The 22,232-nt window shown below is 47.3% G+C and overlaps 1 protein-coding gene across 1 annotated transcript in view; it reads right to left on the bottom strand.

Annotated features, from left to right (window-relative positions):
• GOLGB1 (golgin B1) overlaps window positions 1-22,232 on the bottom strand; it is a 959,320-nt gene that overhangs the window by 818,292 nt on the left and 118,796 nt on the right. The gene's annotated exons all lie outside the window — the stretch shown is intronic.

The raw sequence follows: 22,232 nt of genomic DNA, 5'->3' as shown, positions 1-22,232 counted from the left end.
ATTCGGGATATATGGCGACCTTCGCAGAGTCTCTTTGTATGGAGCCGCCCAATCTTGAGAAGGCTAAAATAGTTTCTCTGTCCTTATAGTTAAGCACTTTGGCTATGATGGGTCTGGGCGGGTTCCCCGGGGGCGGCCGCCTGGCAAGGGAACGGTGAGCTCTCTCTATGGTGAAGCCTTGTGATAGTTTCCCTGCTCCGAATTCATGTATGAGGAGGTCTTCAACATAATTCGTAGGGTCGTTGCCTTTAATACTCTCGGGCAGGCCAATGATTCTGATGTTATTTCTACGGGCCCGCCCTTCGGCCGCTTCGGCTCTGTCTTCCAGGTTCTTCACCTTCTGTGCTAGGGCGTCTAATTCTTTCAGAAGTTGTGTTTTTGATTGAGTGTTGTCCCGCACCTGGGTCTCCAGAGCTTCCGTTCTACTGGCAATGAAGCGCACATCTTGCCGCAGTAGGTTCAAGTCAATAGCCACAGCGTTTATTTTGTTTTCCATGGTTTTCTGGAGTGTCATGATAGCCTCCAAGAGCTGCGAGTTTGCCGGTTCTGGTGCCTCAGCGTTTGGTGTCTCTCCGTTGGCGGGACCAGCGTCGGGTCTGGGCGCCCCGGTGGCTGTAAAGGTCTCCATAGTAGTTTGTCTGTGTTTGCTTCGTGCACCTTTAGCAGACATAGCCTCAAGAGCACCCGTGCGCGATGGGTCTAACGTGGGCTATTTAGTGGCAGCTGGAACAGCGTGCCCTGTGGCGGCGCAGCTTTAGGGCTGCCCAGGGCCAATTCAGCCAGGTTGCATCGCGTGCTTGCTCCTCTGGCACGCCTGGGGTGTGTTGGAAGGATCCGAGGGGAGTTTGAGGTGGGTGAGCCCTTGTGGTGCGTTGGCCTTGCGGGACAGGCCCCATAAGGCTTGATTAAGGGGAGGCCCGGTATTGGTCTCCTCAGTGCACTAGGAGTGGAGGAGTGGTGCACTGTTTCGAGGTTCTGGCTTTGTTGTGGGCTAAGTGAGTGGCTGGCTTGCCTCCGGGCTGCGGGGTGTTACAGGGCCCCGTTATACTCAGGGCGCTGTATGGGGCCGTAGTCGGAATGGGTCGATAATCAAGAGCTTTCCTGGGGGTGTCACCTCTTGTGCGTTGCGTGGGGGCAGTTATGGCCGCCAGGCCCTTCACCGCCAGCTGCCCCCGCCTTGTCTTCTGGCCGCACCCGGAGTCTTGTCGGGTTGTGGGCCGGGGGTCAACGGTTCGCTGGGTCTACTTGGCGGGGTACAGCGGTCTTCAAGGGCACTTTGTGTTGGCCCCAGTGTGTGCCCTGGGCCTCGTGGTCCTGCCGTGTGCTGCCTGATGCTAGGCGCGGCGTAACGCCACTGGGCGTGAGCGAGTCAGAGTTGGGGGGCCCGGGGTGTCAGGGCACTATATTCAAAATGCTGGGACAGTGGTGACCCCGGCGCCCCTCCCCCTGACTCCTTACCGCGTATCTTCTGGCCTCCCCTCAGGGTCTTCTGACGCACACAATCGGAGTCTGGGCCGCCCCGGTGCTTGACAATCCGGTTGTGGGGATCACTGCTGGGCTGGCTCCGGTGGCCGCGGCGATTCAGCACAGGTCTCGTGGAGCAGCCGCGCGCAGCCCAACGTTGATGCGGCCAGGGGCCTCAGGGTGTACGCGTCCGTCTGCCGAGGGTTTCACAAGGGCAGCGCCACTCGTATGTCTTGTGGTGAGGCGATGGTCGCAGGGCCTCTGTAGCTCCACCAGTTCCACTGTCCCCTGGACCCTTAGTCGCTCTCCGAGGCCTTCCGGTGCTCCGGCTCTGGGCTGCAGCTCCAACCAGGGGAGTCGTGCTGTGTGGTCGGGGTGAGCCGGGTCGGCTCCGGGCTCTCCTCTTCTTACACTCCGCTTGTCTAGCGCGGGCTCCGCACGGCGCCCGCCGCTCGCGGTCCAAGGCCGCTCCAGTCACCCCCTGCTTTGACGGCTCAGGGCTCCAGGGCGCAGGTCCAGGCCCCCGTCTGCACGGATTGCTTTTTCTAAGCTCAGTTCACTAGGCACCCGATTCCTCAGCAGGCGCTGGTGTAACGCTCACCTGATTCTCGCAGAGGCGCCGGTCTTGACTGGGCGACTACCGTATCTTCAAAGGTGATGTGCAGCACCCGGTTGGCTCTTTGGGCTGGACCTCTGTGCCCTGTATGCCTGACGTGCAGAGTGAGATGTCTGCAGATAGAAAATACGGGGTTAATGAACTGGGGTTATTGGGGTGTCCCTATCTCTTTCCTCTTCTCCTCTCCTGTAGACCCCCACAGGTTAACGCTCTCACCTTAGGTAAGTGAATGCCGAGCTCTCCATCTGCCTCGGGGCAGGGTGCTGTAACCAGTTTCTTCACTGGATAGGTAGCGCAGGCCTCTTGACTTCAGAGGACTGCTGTCCGTCGTTTACTGCACGAACTGTAAGTTTTGAGTAACTCAAATGTCTTTAAAGTCTTTAATAATGATGTCTCTTGTTTTGCAGGGTTCCGGCGATGGCGGATGACGGGCTGAAGTGAGTTGAAGATGGAGCCCGTGTGATGAATAGAAGCGCCTGGAAGCACGTAAGTAAGCGCTTGTTTCCAGCTTCACGAAGCGCTCTAACTGTCTTTTTATTTTGCAGGTACAAGTTCGGAGCGGCTGCAGGGTGCCGGGATACCCACTGGGTTAGATGTGGAAAGGAGTAATGGCACGTGAGTATTAAAGTTCCCCAATGTCTTTAAACGCACCTTGTTTTGTCTTTCAGATGCGAGATGCAGCGCCGACGGCCTCCGGAGCGTGCGAAGAGTTGGTAAGCTTTTGTCTTTCAGATGCCGGAATGCAGTGTGAAGACCTCCGGAGTGCACGAAGAGTAGGTAAGCCTTTGCCTTTCAGATGCCGGAATGCTAACCTGTTCTTTCTTGTCTTTATAGGTGTTGCTGAAGACTGGATTCAGGATGGTAAGCCTTTTTCCTTAGGCCCAGGACCGGATGCAGAAGACACGATGAGCGTTCTGCTGCAGAGGGTGCAGAATAACGCAAAGCAAGATTCATCCACCGGGTGTGGTTTAAATAGCCTCCTGTAGTGCTTAGGTGTCTCCTTCCACAGCCACGCCTAAGTAAGAAAAGAGTTCCTGGTAAAAAAAAGAGTTCCTGCCTTCCAGAAGAGTTCCAGTGTTCTGAATCTAGGGAGTGGCTCCAGCCCCACCCAACAGGAAAAGTAGTTCCAAACAGAAGAGGATCAGAGGCTCAATTGGCAGGCAAGTAAGCAGCATGGTCTGCTGCAGGTAAGTCCACCCAAGCATTATGAGCCCGGCGCTTCCAGCGCTGGGACTGGGCATATTTATGAGCCTGGTGCCACTGGCGCCAGGACTGGGTCCAAAAGGTCCCAATTGGGACTGGTTGGCACTCGGAACCTGGGTTATGGATCTGCTTCCAAGGGAGTTGGGAAAACCCTGACCTTTTGGAAGCAGAGATCATGACAGCTGGGTACTTCGGGCCTCAGCAGGCTGGCGTTGACTCTGTTTAGGGCGCTGTCTACAGTGAGGAGACGGGTCTCCTGGCGGTCGCCATTTTCTGGTCGCAGTGGCTGAGCAGAGGGTCGAGGACGTTCCAAACTTCAGCCTCGGGTACCCCTGGCATTCATTGACAGTTATGGCGATTTTCAGACGTTTTAGTATTTTAAAGCAAAAGTTAGCGGCGGATCCATGTGCGCATCACACAGAGCTGCACGAGACACAGCCTTCCTACATGGCGGTTAGCCACTTACACATATATTTCTATTAAAATATTGATTGCATTTATACAAGAGTCACTGTTAAACAATACACATAGGTATAATTTAAAATACTTTCAAAGGCCACTTCTTAGTTGATAGTTGTTGAAATCGCACAATTGTCACAGGAGTTTGACAGGTCTACCATACTATCGGTAATAACGCGCACCCACAAAATAATACAGTAATTGTATGTAGTCAGCATACACATATAAGATAGTGATTTTTAGGAAGGAACACTGTTGGTTAGTGTTATGCTTGCAGAGTTTCAGGTTCTAGAGACAGTTCCGCGGCACAGAAAGTCTTTCAAAGTCAAAAACGCAACCCTAGTTAGGCAGTTTGTAGTGTCAAGGCTGTAGCTGAAGAATCCTGCAGGAGTAAAGCTGGTCTTCTAAACCCCCCTAAGCCTGTCTGCCCAACAATTCTGTAATAATAAAACTACCGGACAGACAAACCCAAGGGGAAAGGGGAAGTGGATAGAGAAAAAAGACAACAAGTCTGGAACTCTCTGGAACTCCTACTGCTGGCACTTCTTTCTGTCTTCGCAGGAAAGATCTGATATTAGTTTTTCAGTAGTGTTCCTAAAATAAAATGCAGCTTTAGAACATCTTCTTCTAGTTCAATACAATGACTAATCATGTGATTAATAGATTCAAATACCTGTAGCCTAAGCTCAGATTGCTGTTAGGCTATTTTATTTCTTTCGTGGTAGGTGATTAATTGTATGTAGTCTGCTGTGACTTGACTCTGGACATTGTGTTTCATATATCTTTTCTTCTAATTCATTCTCGAAAAGTCCTTAAGGATAAATATCAAAATTAACTAATCACTATAATTCTTTTGAATTTAACTTCGAAACTAAAAAAAAAACTATACCTTGTACAAACTTTGTTAAAGATGAGATTATGTGCAATTGAAGAATACAATCAGAAGAATTTAATTTCTTTGAATCTGTAATTCACCTTCGAAGTTCTCTCGTGACGATACGCACTTGTAATGAAGAAAAAATGTTTTCCAAAATGGCCGCGACGTAAGAACGACGTCTTTGGGTCCTTTTTTCTAATCGCGCGCTTCCAAACAAACACAGTACGCGCTCGCGAGTAATACGGACTTGGAAATGTTCTCGTAAACAAAATAACCGAAAAGATACGCAAAAAATTGTATTCGTATTTTAGTTGTTTAACATTAGTACACAATGCTATAATCCGCACGCATTATTAAAGATTACGGAAATAACAGTTTACACAAAAATATTGTTCAATATTGGTTTAAAAACAAAACATTAGTTATCACTTGTATTCCGGTAATGAAAACTCCAAAAAATAAGGTTCAAAGTCACTTAGCTTAGTCTTTTACTGGATCACTGAATACAGCTGCTCAGCATCAATTCAATGGCAACTTGTCTTTTTCCGGATAAGTCTTCAGATTCAGAGTTCTATGAATATTAGATACTTTCCTCACAGCAGATTTACATTAACTTGAATACTAAGTTCTATGTTAAACTCAATGTTCTTAGTATACTATCCCTTAAGATTTTAAAATATATTTTTTCTATAGGAGCTAACTAAAACATGACCTACTCTAATAAGACTTCAATGAAGGCAGTTTAGGTTTGTAAACAACATTCTAAATGACATCATAATACTGCCTGCTGTTAACTAAACCAATCACTGTTGAGGAAGTGCTCCACCATCTTGGCTTGGGGACATTTCATCTTTCTATGAAGGTTAGTTAAGGGAAAAAAGAAATTAACTAAAACAGAAAATGTTCTAGTTTTTAAACAGAATTTATTTAATATTTTAACCCCTGAAATAGTATTTGCAACATCATATTCTTTTAGGAATCCTGCTAATGTGAGATACAGAATGTGAAAACCTGACACTTAAAGTCTTGCAAAGCAGTAGAAACCAAGAGTTCCTGTGGATACTTTCTAGTCTCTAGGAAAGTAGATACAAGAAGGCTAAACCAATGTTGGAGACCCTGTGAAAGGACTTGCTGAAGGGACACAAGCAGCGGCTTGAGTCGGAGGTAAACAGGGGTTGCCCTGAACACCTCTATGTGCACTCCAACAGTCTGCAGCGACTTTCTGAAATAAGGTAAGCAATACCTTTTTCCCCACAGTACCTTAGGTTTGAAGAAAACGTTTGTGGTGGATGCTCTGCGATCTTGCAGCTTTGGACCCAACCTCTGGATTCCTTGGTCTGATGACGAAAGGCAGGACAATGGACAGGATCTCTCAGCAGCAGTCTAGAGGGAGGACCTCTGGCACGGCTTTCAGCAACTTCTCAGGTCACTGTGGTTTTGGCGCCTTTCTGCAGCACCAACAAAGGACGTGATTCGCCCGGTCAATCTTCTTCAGTTCCTGCAGTCGCACTCTCTGATGAGGGGGTCTGGTCGAGTTGGATTGAGTCTCTGGAGTGTCCTGGAGGGCTCAGCAAAGTCTTGGAATTGATTCAGGCTTTCCACGACAATGCTCCTAAACTGGGCAGCAGGTTTCCTGGTATATGGGGGTCCGCAGCTCTGGAAACTCACAGGACCTCCGAAGATGGCTCACATCAAATTTAGTCTTGGGACTTGTTCCCGCCAGTGAAAGGGAAGGATTCGTCCTCTTCAGAGTTCCTCTGTCGCACAGAAAACAGGGTCGGGACAGCAGGGGATGCTTCACAGTGTTGCAAAGGATCTACAGGCGTCTCTAGTCTTCTTCTTCGGTAACTTCAGCTTCCAGTGGTCGACTTGCTTTTCAGTCCAGGAGCTTCACCTTTTATACAGTTCCAGCAAGCCTTCCAGATAAGGTGCGTATCTAGCCATTTTACACACCGAATTCTTGTGAATACGGCACCTTTCTTTTTCCCATTCATATCCATTACAAGGCTATTCTTGGCAGCACCCCCATAAATCATGGAGTTCACTGCTGACATCCAACTGGGTTCAGTCATGATTTGTTAATTTAACAATTTCCCGTGTTGGTTATTTCATCTAGCAAATATTTTTAAAGTCTGTAAAGTGTAACACTTGCAAATAAACTAGTCTGTGTTTTTACTTTGTTCGAATGCTTTGATTTTCTGTGTTACAATGTTATTTAAGAATTTTGCATAACTAATGTGCACTGCAAACTGCTTTGACACTTTAGGAAGTTTCATTAAAATTGGCATTCTTATTGAGCCTGATTTTGAAGATTGCTGTACTACAGTGTAAAAGTGTGTTCTAGCAAGGACTGCATTTTTGTGTTTATCGTCGCTATTTTCATTGGTTTTAATAGAGGCCGCTCTGCTGAAGTATAATGTTTTCAAGTTTACTACCCATTTGCGTAGGCATTTCATACTATGTTTTCTCTTTATCTCACAAGCACATCAATGGCATTTAATGGCTTGCGGTTTTTGATGTGTTTTAGTTTCTCGAGAGCCTCTGAGCAAGCAGCGGTTTGGCATTTCTTATTACGAAAGGCTTTTGATGTTAAATTAGTAGATATGTTTGGTATAGTTTTAGAATATTGCAAGTGTTTGTCTGTGTGAGTGCATTCATGAAAGGGCACATTCACTTGTTAGTCACAGCAGAGCGAGCAAGGAGCGGCTGGACACGTGGTCTGAATGTTACTTTTACTACCCCACTGTCCCGCTGAGCAGGTATAATTCATACACATAAGGGAGGGTGAAAATCTGCCAGCAATTCTTTGATGGACTTTTACATAATTGTAATGGGGCATTTGCAGCCCTTCCCACATCAAGACTAGCTATTATTTTTATAAATGAGACCAGGTCAACACTTCCCAACACTGCTGTATATATTTTTAGTAGGGTTGACTGGACGAGTACTTCTCAACAGCTCTGCTATATATTTAAGCACACTACTCTAGCTGCTCAGCTGAGCTGCCATATGGGAAAATGAACTATTCACAGCTGGGCTAAAGCACATTTAGTGCCATCATAACCAGAATTCTTAGCAGGACTGCTAAGCTTTGGAACAGTACCCGAGTTTTCCAACAGTGGCATTGTAATGCCGCAGTACCAACATGTGTTTGCAGTTTCAGTATGTGGCTAAAGTACTCTAGAGAAACAGTCTCTAAGCTCTCCTCTCCATTGTCCTGATGTGGAAGAATACACACTGGTTGACAGTGTGAGAAAAATTGCTTTGGTAGGCTTCAAGGCATCCTGCTTTCAGTATTGCGCTTTTCCTAACTTCTGATTCTCCCATGTCTGCCAAATCTCTAGTACCTCTATAAAGCTCCTGCTTCATGTGTAAGATAGTTCACTGAAAGGGGCATGGAGCTTGGGACGTGCCAGTTATTTCAGGTAAACCATGCATGGGACTGCCGCTGCCCCAACCATACAAGCCTTTCAGACAAGTTAGTTTCCTGACTAAGCCTGTCAGGAAACTTAGTTCAGTGGGTTGATAAACCTGCCAGACAGTTCAATGTTTCACCTGCGAGTTCCAAACCTGTCAATAGGTCAGTGTGCTCATGCATCTGCATGCAGTGATATGTGTTTAAAATGGAGATAAAAGGTTTGAACTGTAGCAGAATTGACTTCGCTTTCCGGAGGGTAAATGTTTGATGGTTCAGAACTCGCACATCTCATCTGTGCTGCATGCTCGGCATTCAGTGCAGGTAAAGTAGTTGCATGGAAACAAATTCAGCATCTGCTGATAGAAAACTCTACATCTGCAATTGCCAGCCTAACTTCCAAAAGCAAGTTTTAATACATTTAAAAGGAACCACCCCCTAATTTTGAAACTGAACTATATTTATAGATGGAAAATGCATTTTCAGTGTCTATCACTTATTATTGCTATGCCAAATTCCATATTAAACGAAGAGATGATGAGCAATTACGGACCTAGGAGACACAGGACAACAAAGGGCTGAAGTTGGGGCAGACAGAACGAGCGAGAGGCACTGGAGTTACAGCAATCGAGACAGCAAGACAGAGATGAGAAACAGCAATAATAGTTTTCCGAGATAGGATGTTGTTAGAGAGAAGTCTCAGAAATGTGCTAATTCCTCTCTACCTTAGAGACGCCCAGCACCTTTGCTGGATTTTGAGGACTTACATTTTTACCTGGAGAGAGCGAGACCCCTTTTCCCACACTCTCATGTATTTTGTCTGTGTATTGGACTCTGTTTCTTTTGGTTGTGGAGTCTGACACACTCAAAGGCATAATCTTTTTACATTGTGGCACACAGCACCTTCAGTGCAGTGGCACAGGGAAGTCTTTTAGATTTCCCAAAGGTTTAAATACCTTTCTCTTGGATAACTACTGTTTCCAAGAGCAGTGAAGTGAAATTGACTTTACTTACATTTGTAACTTTCCAGACCCAGCACACGCTATCTTACCATAAAATGCTGGAGGGGTTACTTAGTATCCCCTTTGTCTAGTTTCTCATGTAACATTTTTATCTTACCCTTTCTATGATTAATGGCTGGTGGCAGTGGTTTACTTTTTACTACCGTGGTGTGTCAGTACTGCAGGCTGTGTTCGCAGCCGCAGTAGAGCACCCTTGGGTGCCATTTTTGTCAAAATGTCCCCGGTCTTCTTTTTTTCGCCATTTGTTTGTGGAAAGGTCCTCCTTGAGATTTACTCTGCACGGCAAACCAGGTTTGGTCCCTTTGTTCATTTTGCCTTTGGTGCGATTCATGAGTGAAGCCCGCCTCTGGCTCCAGAGTGTCTGGCAGGGGCAGGAAGTGAGGGAGGTGTCTGAAACTCCCTGTGCTTAATCCCCTTGGTTACAGAAATGCACCCAAAGGTGATTGGCTGGCTGGCTGTCCGGCAAGGACAGCCGCCCTGATGGGTGACTGACAGCTAGGCTGGAATGAATGGGAGAAACCTGCATAAAAGGTGAGGCTTTTTGGCTTGGAAGGCAGACCACTGGAGGAAGGAATCCAAAGAAGAACTTGGAAGAGTCGCCTGCTGCAACTCCTGGACCGTTGGTATGCCCGGTGAAGACCTGCTGCTGTGCTGAAACTCTGAATTCGCCTTGACTAGAGAAGCCCTGCAAGGACGACTTTTCCCCTTGAGTTGGTGGGATCAATCAACTATAAAGTGAACTTGTCTGGACATCCTCTCGGAGCTCGTTGTACTTCCTTGCTGCTGCAGGAACCGAAGTGCCATGGAGAGGAACACCAGATTGGAGTGCATCACTTTTAAGTCGGACCCGAGCTACTGAAGATCCTCCGGACTCCCAGGAAGCAGGAATGTTCAAACCTGAGGATCAACAGAGTGCTGGACCCCAGATGCAAGGAAAGTCAAGAGTGGTATCCGAGAACCCGCGGTGGTGCTATTTGCTGAGCGCTGAGAAGCTGAAACCGCAAAGTGCTGTTGAAATGAAGTTTGCTGACCGTCCCCCATTGCAGTGCAGGAGTCCCCAGAAGTCCTCGCTCTTGTCCCCACAACTGAGACCCAGGAACAACAGGATCTATAGAGCTGCACAGGAACAGAAGCCAGCTGGAACCATTTCTTCTAACCAAAGGTACTGTACAGTCTAAGAGAACTTACCTCTTGTTGGGTAGCCTTACTTGTTTTCAGTTGAGACTTGTCTTGGTTGCTTCTGTAGAGTTGCTTGCATCTTCTACTCCTCACAAGCCTAACAGCTTGAGGCCCTACATTGATTCTTCTTTTGTACAAAGACTTCTAAAACACCGTACAAGACTTTTACTTACCTGGAAAAAGTGTTTCAACTCACCTAGACTTTTGCCCAACTGACATTGGCCTGGCCTGGCCTGGCTCCATGAATGACTCTTTTTACCTCTGATTGGGTGTTTTGCCTTCCATCCAGGAAAGTGTTAACTTATTTTGCATTGGGGGGTTTCAAAAGTACTTACCTGCTTCAGAATATTTGTGTGATCTCTTGTTTTATTCTAATATCCCTTTTCTTTGACACTCATCTCAGTATTCCTCTAAATGTACCAGTAATATATTAATGTCCACAGTGTCCTAGCTATTTAAATCTCCTGAGGGTGTAGGAAGTGTCTGTGTGCCATCCCAAATGGGTACTTGCTGATTTAGAGAAACTAAGAGTGTGTATTCTGGAGTGTATTTGTGTTTTACTGTTATATTGCCCCTTCTGAAGAAGGCTTATTCAAACTGACTGTTAAATAAATTAATAATTGTTTAATCAAGAAACCTTGAGTGTAAGTGTTTATTTGGATACTTGTCACTGTGAATCTCTGTGTAACTCCCCTACTGCTCACATTGACCCCTCTTGAGATAAGCCTGGCTGCTCAGCCACATTACCAACCTGTGTAGTACAGACTTATACCAAAGGTTGGGTTCCTATTGCCAGGATGTCAAGGTTGTTGTAGTGCACCCAAAGGGTACTGCACCAAATCTTGCTTAACAGCTATGCAGAGCGATACAGAGCAAGAGACCACAGCAATAAGCATGGAAACACTCAATAATGAGAGGTACAGCAAAGAATTGTGAGACAGGGAAACAAAGTAGTAACGAGAAGGGTAGAGCCAAAACACGAGGAGGCCATAAAACATAGGTAAAAAGGCAGCAACTGTCAGAAGGGAACGGTGTAGTAGTGATGCTGGTAGAGAAAGGGACTTTATGTATGAATACTCAACTAGTTGGTATATGGTTCTGTAGCTATAATACATTCTTAAGAGGTCCCGTGTCCTATGGTCATGAAGATGCAGCTGGATACCACACACCTACAAGTTATTGCGTGAGAGAACATTTTCTACAAGTGCAATACATTATTTGAAGCCAGATCAAATGAAATAAGACTATACTGTTTCTAGTATTTTCCAAACATTTAATTTTATGCACCCATTGAATGGATGTCGAATACCTTTTACTCTCTTGAAAAGGTAAATGCTCATTTTTACTCGCTTGAATTTGGATTTACTCTTCAAATCTCAATATAGGGAGTAACATACTCCCACCTAAAAATCCAATCTGGAGCACTGGTTCCAGCACAGCAATCTTCCTCAACAGTTTACAGAAAGGGGCATTTGGCTGTCCAATCAGGACAACTGGACCCCCAGTGGGAGTTGGTCCCATTCAGGCACTCTTGCAGACAAAGAGCAGGGGGGTGGACAACTCCTCCTCCACTTCCTGCCTGCTCAGACCCTCTGGAGCCTAGGCAGGGACACCCAAGGGTTCCTGCCGAAGGCAAAACACACACACACACACACACTGGCCTCCCCCTCCCAGAATGGTAGAACAAGGGCTAACACAAAACAACCACGCTAGTTATGGCGAAAAAAGAAGGGAGGCCCCAAGTTGGTACTTGGGTGCCCCTATTGTGTACCATCGAGGCGATGGACATAGCCTGCGGTAGAAATATCACACAATAGTTGGTCATGTCCACTGCCATCAGCCATAACTAGGAGATTATCTATGTGACTAAAATGTCACAGGAGCAGAGAGAAGGGGGATACTAGGTACCCCCTTGGCAAAACACATAAGGTGCTGTGTGCCAATCTCTCAGACTATAACGTTTTAGGAGAGATACTAAGTATCTCTCTATCCTGAAGAACTGTAGTTACTCAAGGATAAAGAAAATAATCTCAAAAGGAGTACCTTAAGGGTCCCCAGCAACACTGCCCATAAGGAGCTGTGTACTGCAATGCAATAGTAAAATACAGATGCCTTTAAGAGTTATGGAGGAAAATGTACTCCATGGGACAGGTATAATACAAAGAATAGAGTTCCAAAAGACAGAGCCCATAAGAATGAATGAGTGGAAAAAGACTCCACTCATTCAGGATTTAAGTCCAGCAGAAGGTGCTAGGGGTCCCACTAGGAGAGGGGATGAAGCACCAAAATGACAAATCTCCCTAACACTCCTTCATGCTGCAGACACGGAGCGGAGCAGCAGGTCCCCTGGCCTAGACACCGCCCGCTTGCAGGAATTTTCACGCCTTCCTGTGGTTGCACCCCTAACTCCGGCCATGCGTGCAGAAATGGTAGTCGTTATAGATTCACGACTGGGGTTGGAGGTCCCCGACCAGATGGAACCTGTAATAAATTAGGATTGTTGTGTGTGAATATTTAACTTGGGTGGGAGGGGGGGATTTCCTTGTATAGGGTTAACCAATCATATTTGGGGGATGACATTGTAACAAAATATGTGGGAGTGTGTCAAATGTTGCGATAATGTGTAACCTTCGTGTGTGTCGGAGAGAATCTGGTTAGTTCGGTCTCTTAAGAGTCGTCTTGTCCCTCCCAGCAGTTTCCATACAATAAAGCTACTTTACGTGCAAACGTGCACCCACTTCTTGAGAGGTGGGCCTATTTTGAGTAAGGAGATCAGAGGTCCACCCCCACACCACCATCAGCCATCCCAGGTGACAGGGATTTTGAGAGGCGACGAGATGTTTGTGAAGTTTTATAAAAACGCACTGTTACCAACAAATATTATATGGCTAAAAAGGATGGACCACTGTGGGGGGAATTAACTAAAAATTTAAAAAGAAAAAAGTCTCTAATGCACAACAAAAGGAAAGAAAATTGTGAAAGATAGAAACAGCTCAGGGATTACTTGGCCATAAAAGTAGAGCAAAAACAGAAAAAAGAGCGACCACCTAAACGGGCCCAATGGCCCATAGGAATAATAAAAAACTAATCATCCAGCTGGGCACAAACAAAGTTTGAGAATTTAACAAGAGATCTTAACACTGATAAAAGAAGAGTCATTTACACAACGAGCCTGATGGATCAAACAAAAAACCTTAAACTTATTCCCTCAGAGCCAGTGGAGCTTAGACAGCAGTCTGGGAAGTGATGTGATAGGGTACTGCTAGGGCAGAATTCCAATGTTTTCAGGTGATAAGATGGATTTCTAAATTCGTCACTGGGGGAGGATTTTAGGAGCCCACCCCATTTATGGTAAAGAGGGAGACACTGAGAGGTTAGCCAAAACCCAATCAAGGTAGTGTGGATGAACAGTCAAGTATTACTCTCGGGAAAAGTGTGAGAGTTGTCTAGTGCTAAAAGGAGTCCACACAGAACAACACCAATAATTCAAGTTATTAGTAAGTATATAAAATACAAATATTTATTAGGCCTTTAGAAACAAACTAAGCATATACAAATCACCAAGTAATTTAAAAAACATATATATATATACATTTGTCATTAGAAATAAGATTGCATATGAATTATAAGCCAGTATCCAACAAGTGAGTAATCAGAACAGTTTGAATACACACCCTCCGTCGTACGATGTCCAGCCCTAGGATGAATGCGTCCTTGTGCCCAAAAGTCACAAGTTTCAGGTATTGTTTCTTCAGGTAAGGTAGTTCAGCACTGATGCAGTGGGTTGTGGTGGTGCTTAGAGTGTTCTTTAAAATACGTTGTATTTACTTCAAGTCAGATAAATACCCCACTCCTATCCTATTCCCAAGGTAAGCCCTAGGAAAGGACCTTAGCCCCTGTTCGACGACCAAAGGCCAGGCCCAAGGGAGTCGAGGGATAAGAGCTCTGCACCCAATGTTACTCTATGGGAGACGGGGGGACAGGTATGGTCAATTACAACCTGACTCTGATTCTTCACTGCAGGTCTTCTGGAAGTCGCTGGGGACGCAATCGTCTGTCCTTGGTTCGCTTGAGGGACACCCAGGGGTCACGGTTGCAGAGGACACTTTTCGGGACAGGAGCTGGTCGGGGTTCTCAACAGACGGTCCAGTCAACGTTTGAAGAAGACCCCCCAAATGAAGAAAAGATCCAGGGTACGCTAGTGCAGCCCCTTCAGAACACCTCACGGGACTGCAGAGAGATTGTTCCAGGGGAGGACACCGCGGTCTTGCAAGTCCCAAGGGTCTGCTCAGAATGGCAACAGCTAGGTAGCCCAAAAGGGGAACTGGTCAATCCACTGGGTTGTTCAGGGACACTTTGGCAGGCTTCCAAGGCATGGATCCTCGAGCAAGGGTCGTGGCTGGTTGTTCCCTCCGGTTCAATGGTCAAAGCATCAGCAAGTGTGTTCTGAGATCAGGCAGAGGAGCAGGGCTTCAAGGGGCCAATCACTGAAGTCAATGCTGGTGGGCTGCAAGAGTCACCCTCAGAGCGTCAGCAGGCTACTCTTCCTCGTAGAAGTCTTGGTTCCGACAGTAATCTGTCGAATAGCTGCAGGAGCCTTCTATCCAAGATTAGGCTGGGAGCTAGCCATAGCTCACCAAGTGTAAGGATCTGTTACATTCAAAAAGCCCAGGGCTGTCAACTGGTCATCACATCCGTCCAGCAACAGACATTCGGGTGAAAGAGGATGTGGACTGGGACCAAACAATCCTTGCCCCCTCCTCTGGATCACAAACACAAAACCAACGTGCCCACGTAATCAGCAGCTTTCACCGGGAAAGGGGTTACCAGATATGGCATTTCCTGACCTGAGAAGGCAGGAAGAAGGCCAAAGGACAAACTACCAAAGAGCAAGCGAAAATATCGTGGCACAGCCATTTTAGGGTGCTAGCCACCTTTAGTAGCCATTCGCTGTAAATGCAAAATGCAACAAGAAAAGTATCACAAACATGGTGAAAATCACTCATCTGACACCAGCTTGTCTTAGGCACATCATCAAAGTAACCAAAAAGCCATTAGGTGAAATGTTATAAGGATACAACGTTTCCTAACTGCACTTCACTGTAAGGTTATGTGTGCAATTGTAAAAATACAAGAATTCCAAAAGTATTAGCAATCTTAGGGACTCGTCAGTTTCCCCATAAGAAGGAGCAAAACAGTCAAGGGAAGTAAAGCAGACATCTTTACTGACCTCAGTCAGGGCAGAGTTAGAAAATAAGAAAAAAGACTGGGGGTCCCATAGGAATCTATAGAGGGAAAAGTGCAAAAAGAAAATGTTTCCTAGCATCAGGGTTCCTAAACCTTTTGGGTTTTTCCTGATGGTTTTTCTGGATCTTGACATTTTTTGCAAGTAGAGGGACTTGTAGTAAAGCATCCCCCCCCCCCACCTAATCACTGCAATCCTTTATCGTGCACTATCCTATGGTAGCCAATATGGCTCCTAGGACAGGGGTACTTTTCAAGCACACCACTTTGGTTCGAGGGCTATTCGATCACAATAAGGAACAAGTTACTTACCTATAACTATTGTTCTCCAGCATGGGTTTGGCATGGATTCACATGCTCATGAATATTTCCTGCCGTCAGGCTGGGAATCCTTGGTCAAAGAAAAAACAGGTTCACTTACAAACTGTATTTCTCCTTTAAACCAATCACTGTCCTCTGGGTCATACTGCCCCCATCCAATGACAGCCCTCTCCCTAAGCCCCTCCTCTGGCAGCCATCTTCAGATATGGTAAGCACATAAAGTGGCAGTATCCCCACCCTCTCAAAAGGGACTCCCACCATCGGGAGGGGCACTAAAGCGGCCACATTCTGGCAGGTGTGGCAGCTCCTACAATGTTTGTCAACATCTGCAGCCATCTCGGGCTAGTAAAAGTACAGAGAAAGCCTCACTTTGGTTTTCTTGGAGCTCAAGTGACGAGCCTGAGGAATCTAATGTGCTAGTTGTAGGAACTTAGGCCTAACTTCCTGAGGTACTAATCCCCTGAAGTCCCCTGGGGTAGACTCTGTAAACTCACTGTAGAGGACTCCATCCTCCCAGTAGAGTATATGCTTCCCTGGCTCTTGCCCTTCCAGCTGGGAAGCGGTCTGTTGTCTCAGACCTTCGAGAGAGGGACACTCTCTTTGTCCTCTGCTGAAGTCTGTACTAGAGGGTCCATCTTCTGCAAATGTTTGCAGCTCAGAATGGTCTCTAGAATCCATATCTCCTATGAAGCGAGGGCTCTCCTCCAGGTTTGTGTCACCAGTCACTGGGTTTTCAGGAGTTGGTTGATCCTCCCACTTTGCCTCAGCTGGGGAGGGGGTCACAGGTGTGTGTTACGCTCACCTGGTATCCACAGGGACGCCACCCAGCCGGGTTACTCGCTGGTATGCTTCTCAGCTTTGCCCTGATGTGGCCTGCGGGGAAGGTTCTGCCTGAAAATACAGGAGGACTTTGTTCTAGACTTACCGACTGGGGTAAGTATCCTCCCTCTATCCCCGTATGCTTTCAGTCCCTCTGGCGCCCTCTCCTCACCTTGTGGTAGAATTAGGCGTGCTCTCTGTCCTGCCTTCTTTGCAGGGGCGCGTTGTCTTTCATGGGGGAGTGCGGTCCAGTTACTTCACTGACGCCGGCCCGTTTGATATTGTTCAGGTAGGTCTTATTGCTGTTCTTTAGTTTTGTTGCTATCCTGCATGCCTTTCTTTGTTTAAAATTCTCCTTTTTCTCCCTTTGGTATGCAGAGCTTCAGCGCGGCGAACTGGCTTGGTTGAGCCCCGCTGGTAAATGATGGCACATTAAGAGTGCTATGATGAGGTAAGTAAGCGCTATGCGCAGCGCTGCGAAGTCTTGCCTTTGCTAACCTGTGTTTTCCTTCCTTGTAGGTCGCAGCGTTCTTCAGCGCAAGTGGAATGTCCGGAGTGGTGCCAGCCGAGAGGCGACCAGCCAGGTAAGCCTTTTGAGCAGTTCGTAATTTGTAAATGTCTCTACAGCTTTCTCTTTCAGGTCGTTCTGTCCGGGAGGCGTGCAGATTCGAGGAAGCTGTTCTCAGTAGATGTGAGTGTTTAAAGATGAAGACTGCAGGTAACATGCTGCTGCTAATGATGTTCCTTTTGTCTCCTTGCAGGTTCTGCTTCTCCGAGGTTCGATGGAATAGCTGGACACGGTGAGCATCACGTTGCAAGCTGCAAAGTAACACGAAGCATGTTCTGCAGTCAGGGTGTGGTTTATATAGCCCAGGTAAAGTAGTACCAGGGAAAGTAGTTCCAGGCCTGCCACACCCAAAACACTAGACCACATAGCTTGGTTCTTAGGGAACCAAGCTATGTGGATGCCTCCATATTGGCTGACAATACAATAAAGTAGTTCCCAAGCACATTGTTGTTCATGGTGTATGAGCCTGGCGCCATAGGCGCCAGGTCTGGCCCCATGAGGGCTTTTAAAGAGGATGCCAGGCTCTAGAGGCCCGAGTCCTGACTCCACCTGGCCAATGGGTTTGCCAGAGGGGGTTTTGGGCGAGGGTCGTGACAGTGTGAACTGGGACTGTCCTCTCTGGGAAGTCCTGGTTTTCAGTACAGGTTTGGGTTTGAGACCCTTTTTCTTTGAGAGACTCTGGATTTCTCCTTTGAGCCTTTCTTCTTCTTAGAAGTGGAAGGTTGGCCTGTCTGCTGGTTTGAGATGCTGGATTCCTCAATGATCTCAAACTGAGAGTCTCTTAGGGTTGCCTCTCTGGCAACTCTTGGCAGCTCCTGTTTCTTTTTGCTGGGAGTTCTGGGGGTACTAGACACTACTCCAAGAGCGTTTAATTCATTACCAAAAAGGACTCTCCCAGGTACTTCAGTTTGTACACTCACAGGGATTCTCACAGTCATATTATTGCACATAGTGTTGGCCCGACTTTGCTTCCCTGCACCGTTGTGCTATCCTGAGCCGTGCTGCTGAGCTATTGCAGTAGGAGTCTGCTTTCCATCTCCCTAAAAGAAGGAGGAGAATAAACACTCCTCTCTTGTCGCAGAGTGTTTGCGGAGGGTTTGAGGAGGTGCCGCCGAGAGAGACTGGAGGACTTCAAAGGACTCGCAGCCAAGTGAGGAGCCACATGAATGGAGGTAACTGGGGGGAGCAGTGCCTGTATGCCTACTGCTTGTTCTACCAAAGCCCACCCACTCACTGCAGCTGCGGGTCCCATAGACACACCTCCCTCATTGCACCCTCCCATCCCGGAGCAGGATTTAAACTTAACGAACTCCGGAGCTGTATTCTCGACCCCAAGACTAGGAGCGACTTTAGAAGCCACTCCCCGTTCGCTTGTCGACACTCCCCCCGCGCCGCAGCAATCAACGAACGAAGAACCAACCATCCCGCAATTTCAAAAAGTGCCTGATTCACTATCCATCAGCAGTAATCATGGCATTGAACTGACAGGAGTAAGCTGTGAACTCCAAACAGTAGATTGACTGGGGAGGAGGTGCGCTTGCTGGAGTCATTGGAAGATGTGTCATTGTCGCACCAAGGAATGCGGATCGGAACTCCGGTCAGTCTAAGAAAACCCTTGCTTAATGAGAACGAAGATGCTGGTGCCGGCCAATCCTCTGAAATGATGGAGAGTAAAGTTGGGGACCCTCCCAATACCCTGAGGGCTGCTGAGGGAAAACAAGGGTGGGGGTGGGGGGGAAGAGGGGATCCGAGGGGATCCCGTACATGGAAAATAAGGAGTACATCTCTCTCCGACTATAAAAATATGAAATGGCATTTTAGACCAAAGGACGCCCTGCCTCCAACATTAACTGACAAAGTAAGTGGAAGCAGGAAGGTCAAAAACATAGCCACTCCAGCATTGGAGGAGTGGCGTGATCTTTCTGATGCGGACCTAGTGGCAAGCCTTGACGCCCTTATCCTCCCACCTAATGAGTCATTTAACTTTGACCTCTGAAATTAAAGATGTGGCGCTGGGGAAATGCCCTATAAAGGGTGTTGGCGCGACAGGGAGCCCAGATGGAACAGCGACAGTTCAACTAGTCGTTACCGGCTCCCAAACCGATGAGCTAGCGTCTGTCATCGAACGTTATGAAGATCAAAGTGAGTGTCACATGGTCAACTTAGAGTAAAATATACTCGCTAACATCAAGCCAAGGTCAGTCCCAGCTCAGGAGGATCAAACAGTGGGGGTGAACAGTGCCCTCGCGGCCCAACTGATGAAAGACATTGCTAGTCTGACGCTAGAATTGAGTACGGGCACAACCTCTAGGGGAGAAAAGAGACCCATCAAGGAAGTAGGAATGGAGGTGGAGTTTTGTCTGCCCTTACCACAAAAAAGCTGAAATCTGCCCGAGATCCTGTCTGTATGTCAACATCAAAGGCCCATCTTCTCCAACCAGTAAGGATAGCCTCCAATGAGAGCAATGATGGGAGGCCCTCGTGGGGACATAAGGTGCAACATCCAAGCTCAGTGAGCTCGAGCAAAGACTCGGAAGAATCCGACATGGAAGCAATTTTGAACCCGATAAACAGTCACACTCAGAGTGAAATAGGGGTGCAGCCTTTAGCCTCAGGTCAGCAAGATCTTTCTGAAACCTTGCAGGAGAAAAATAAATAGGAGGCTCAGTCTACGCACATCCAGGCTGCTATATGATCGATGGTCTCTATTACACTGTCTGCTTTCTTAAAACTATATGAAAACTTAAATGACAATTTTAGGGACCACTCGACCCCTTTAGCTCCAATGCACTCTAAACTCATCTTCCTAGAATCCCACATAGAAGCGTCTGGAGACAAATGGTCAAAGGAAAAGGAAACGGAAGGGGTGATTTTTTAAAATACTCATTGACCTAATTGAAGAAATGAGAGAAGATAAAAAGTCCTTCCTAGAGTGTTTTTGGGACACAATAACATTAATAAGGAACCAAGGAAACATCGGAAGCGGGAAAAGCGTTATCAAACAAATGAATGTGGATTTAACATCAGACTCACCGCCCCCCGGTTCCCAAACCTTTGACAATGTCGCTAAGGTAGGAACTGAAATGTGCCTACCCGTGAAACTGCTCCACCAGAGGTATTGGGAATGTGTCGGTAGCCGCCGGAGTTGCATTTTTACCGGCACCTGTCAATGAGGAATTACTGGATAATTCCGACATTGCCGGACCCGGTAATTCCTGCATTGCCGGGTGCCGGTGCCCGTCAGTCAGTCCCCATTCCTATTTAAGCCCAATAGGGCTCAATGGGAATGGGGAGGTCGGATGCACCGGCAACGACGGTGCTGGTGCATCCGACATGCTGCGCTCGCGAGTGCCGCTCTGCCCGCTAGGCCAGACCTGGCGGGCTGACAGTTGCCCGCGAGCACAGCTCGTAGTATGGCGTTCCGGGACCTGTATTTTATCATCCCTTCCCCCGGGCACCATTTCCCATGCCGTCCATGTCGCTACCACAATGATACAATAACAAGGGTTAGCATATGTATTAATGTGTGGCCCGACCTTCACCGCGACGATGAGCCCAGCTGACCCACGTGGATCCAGGCCGAGGGGAAAGAACTAACCAATTACAGCCTGGCATCCCCTATGCAGCAGGCTCATGTGTAGGGTGCCTCTAATCAGTGGCACCCATTTGTACTGTATGTCATGACGATTGTAGGGTTTTTAAGCCCCTGTTGTTAACTGTAAGGGCAGAGCGCTCTCGAGCAGCAGAGTTCTTTGCAGATTTGTATTTTGTACAATTAAACCTTGTTATCCTTGCAACACTATCTCCCGGTATAGTTTCATAGTGGGTTGTCTTTATTCTGGAGTGTGTGTAAAAAGGGACTTGCCTTCAAAAGCTAGCGCAAGCTGCTGACTTATGGGTAGCCAACAGGGCCAGTCAAATACTCTGGGGCAACTCACAAGAAGGAAGAGGGGAAGCAGCACAAGAAAGATGTTAAAGAAAATTCTAATTCCCACCATCCAAAAGAGGGCCACAAACATAGCAAGGGTAAATTCCATGTGAAACCTAGTCTAGTGAACCCTCTGGTGCCAAACCAGAGGAAGGTTAACAGAAACCCCCATTCCAGAGAAACATTTGCGAAATGTTTTGTATGTGGGTCTGTAGATCATGTGAAAGGGGATCCCAGATGTAAGGGCAAACCTTCAGGGGTCCACAATGCCTACTTAGCCTTCATCCCTGAGGGAGAAGCACACATGGCAAGTGCACACTTGTGACTACTGGCTGAAGACCCTATTGGAGTTCTAGACAGTGGGCCTCATCACGAGTTTGGCAGTAACCCTTAAATCCGGCAGAAGCTCTTAGCTGGGGGGAAATCTGCCGAAAATTTGCACTCACACCGCCGGCGTTAAATCCGCCGACGGTAAGAGTAAGAGCGCAACATTTCCCCATTGAGCCCAATGGGGAATGGGGCATTCCCGAATGGGCTCAATGGGGAATGGGGATTTACAAATCCGCCAAACCCGTGATCCGGCGCTAATATCGCCGATGGGTTTGGCGGTAGGGCAGATAACGCCGGCGCTATTAGCGCCGGCGTTACCGCCCAACTCGTGATGCGGCCCAGTGTCTTTAGTGCCGCTGGGTCTGTGGGAACAACAGAATGTGGATGTTTATAACTGCATTCCAGACAACACCAAAGAATATTATAAGGACAGTGTTCCTGTAAATGGTAAGGAAACCCCTGCCATCAGAGACACTGGGGCAAGCTTGGAGAGGTCAACTATTTAGGGGAGGCCTCTAGGGTCTATCACACTAACCATCTGAAGGCTTACGTTTCCAGACCAGAACTAGGAGCCTGTTTCTAACCTCTGATCAAGAGGAGGAGGAGAGTGAGCCTCCCCCTGATCTCCTAAGGGGACAACCCTCAGATGAGACAATTGAAGGAGTAAAACCCTTCAGATTTGACTCTGCAACAACAGGAGGATACTAGATCGCTCCAAGTCCACACTCACTACGCAAAGAGCATCAGTATATGAAATAATACTGCCCAGCCTCCATATCCAGGTAGT

The sequence above is a fragment of the Ambystoma mexicanum genome, chromosome 12 (genome assembly GCF_040938575.1).
Source record: "Ambystoma mexicanum isolate Mex_15411 chromosome 12, UKY_AmexF1_1, whole genome shotgun sequence".
Classification (NCBI taxonomy): Eukaryota; Metazoa; Chordata; class Amphibia; order Caudata; family Ambystomatidae; genus Ambystoma; species Ambystoma mexicanum.
The sequence above is the reverse complement of the archived record's forward strand: the minus strand, read 5'-3'. Positions and strand labels throughout refer to the sequence as shown.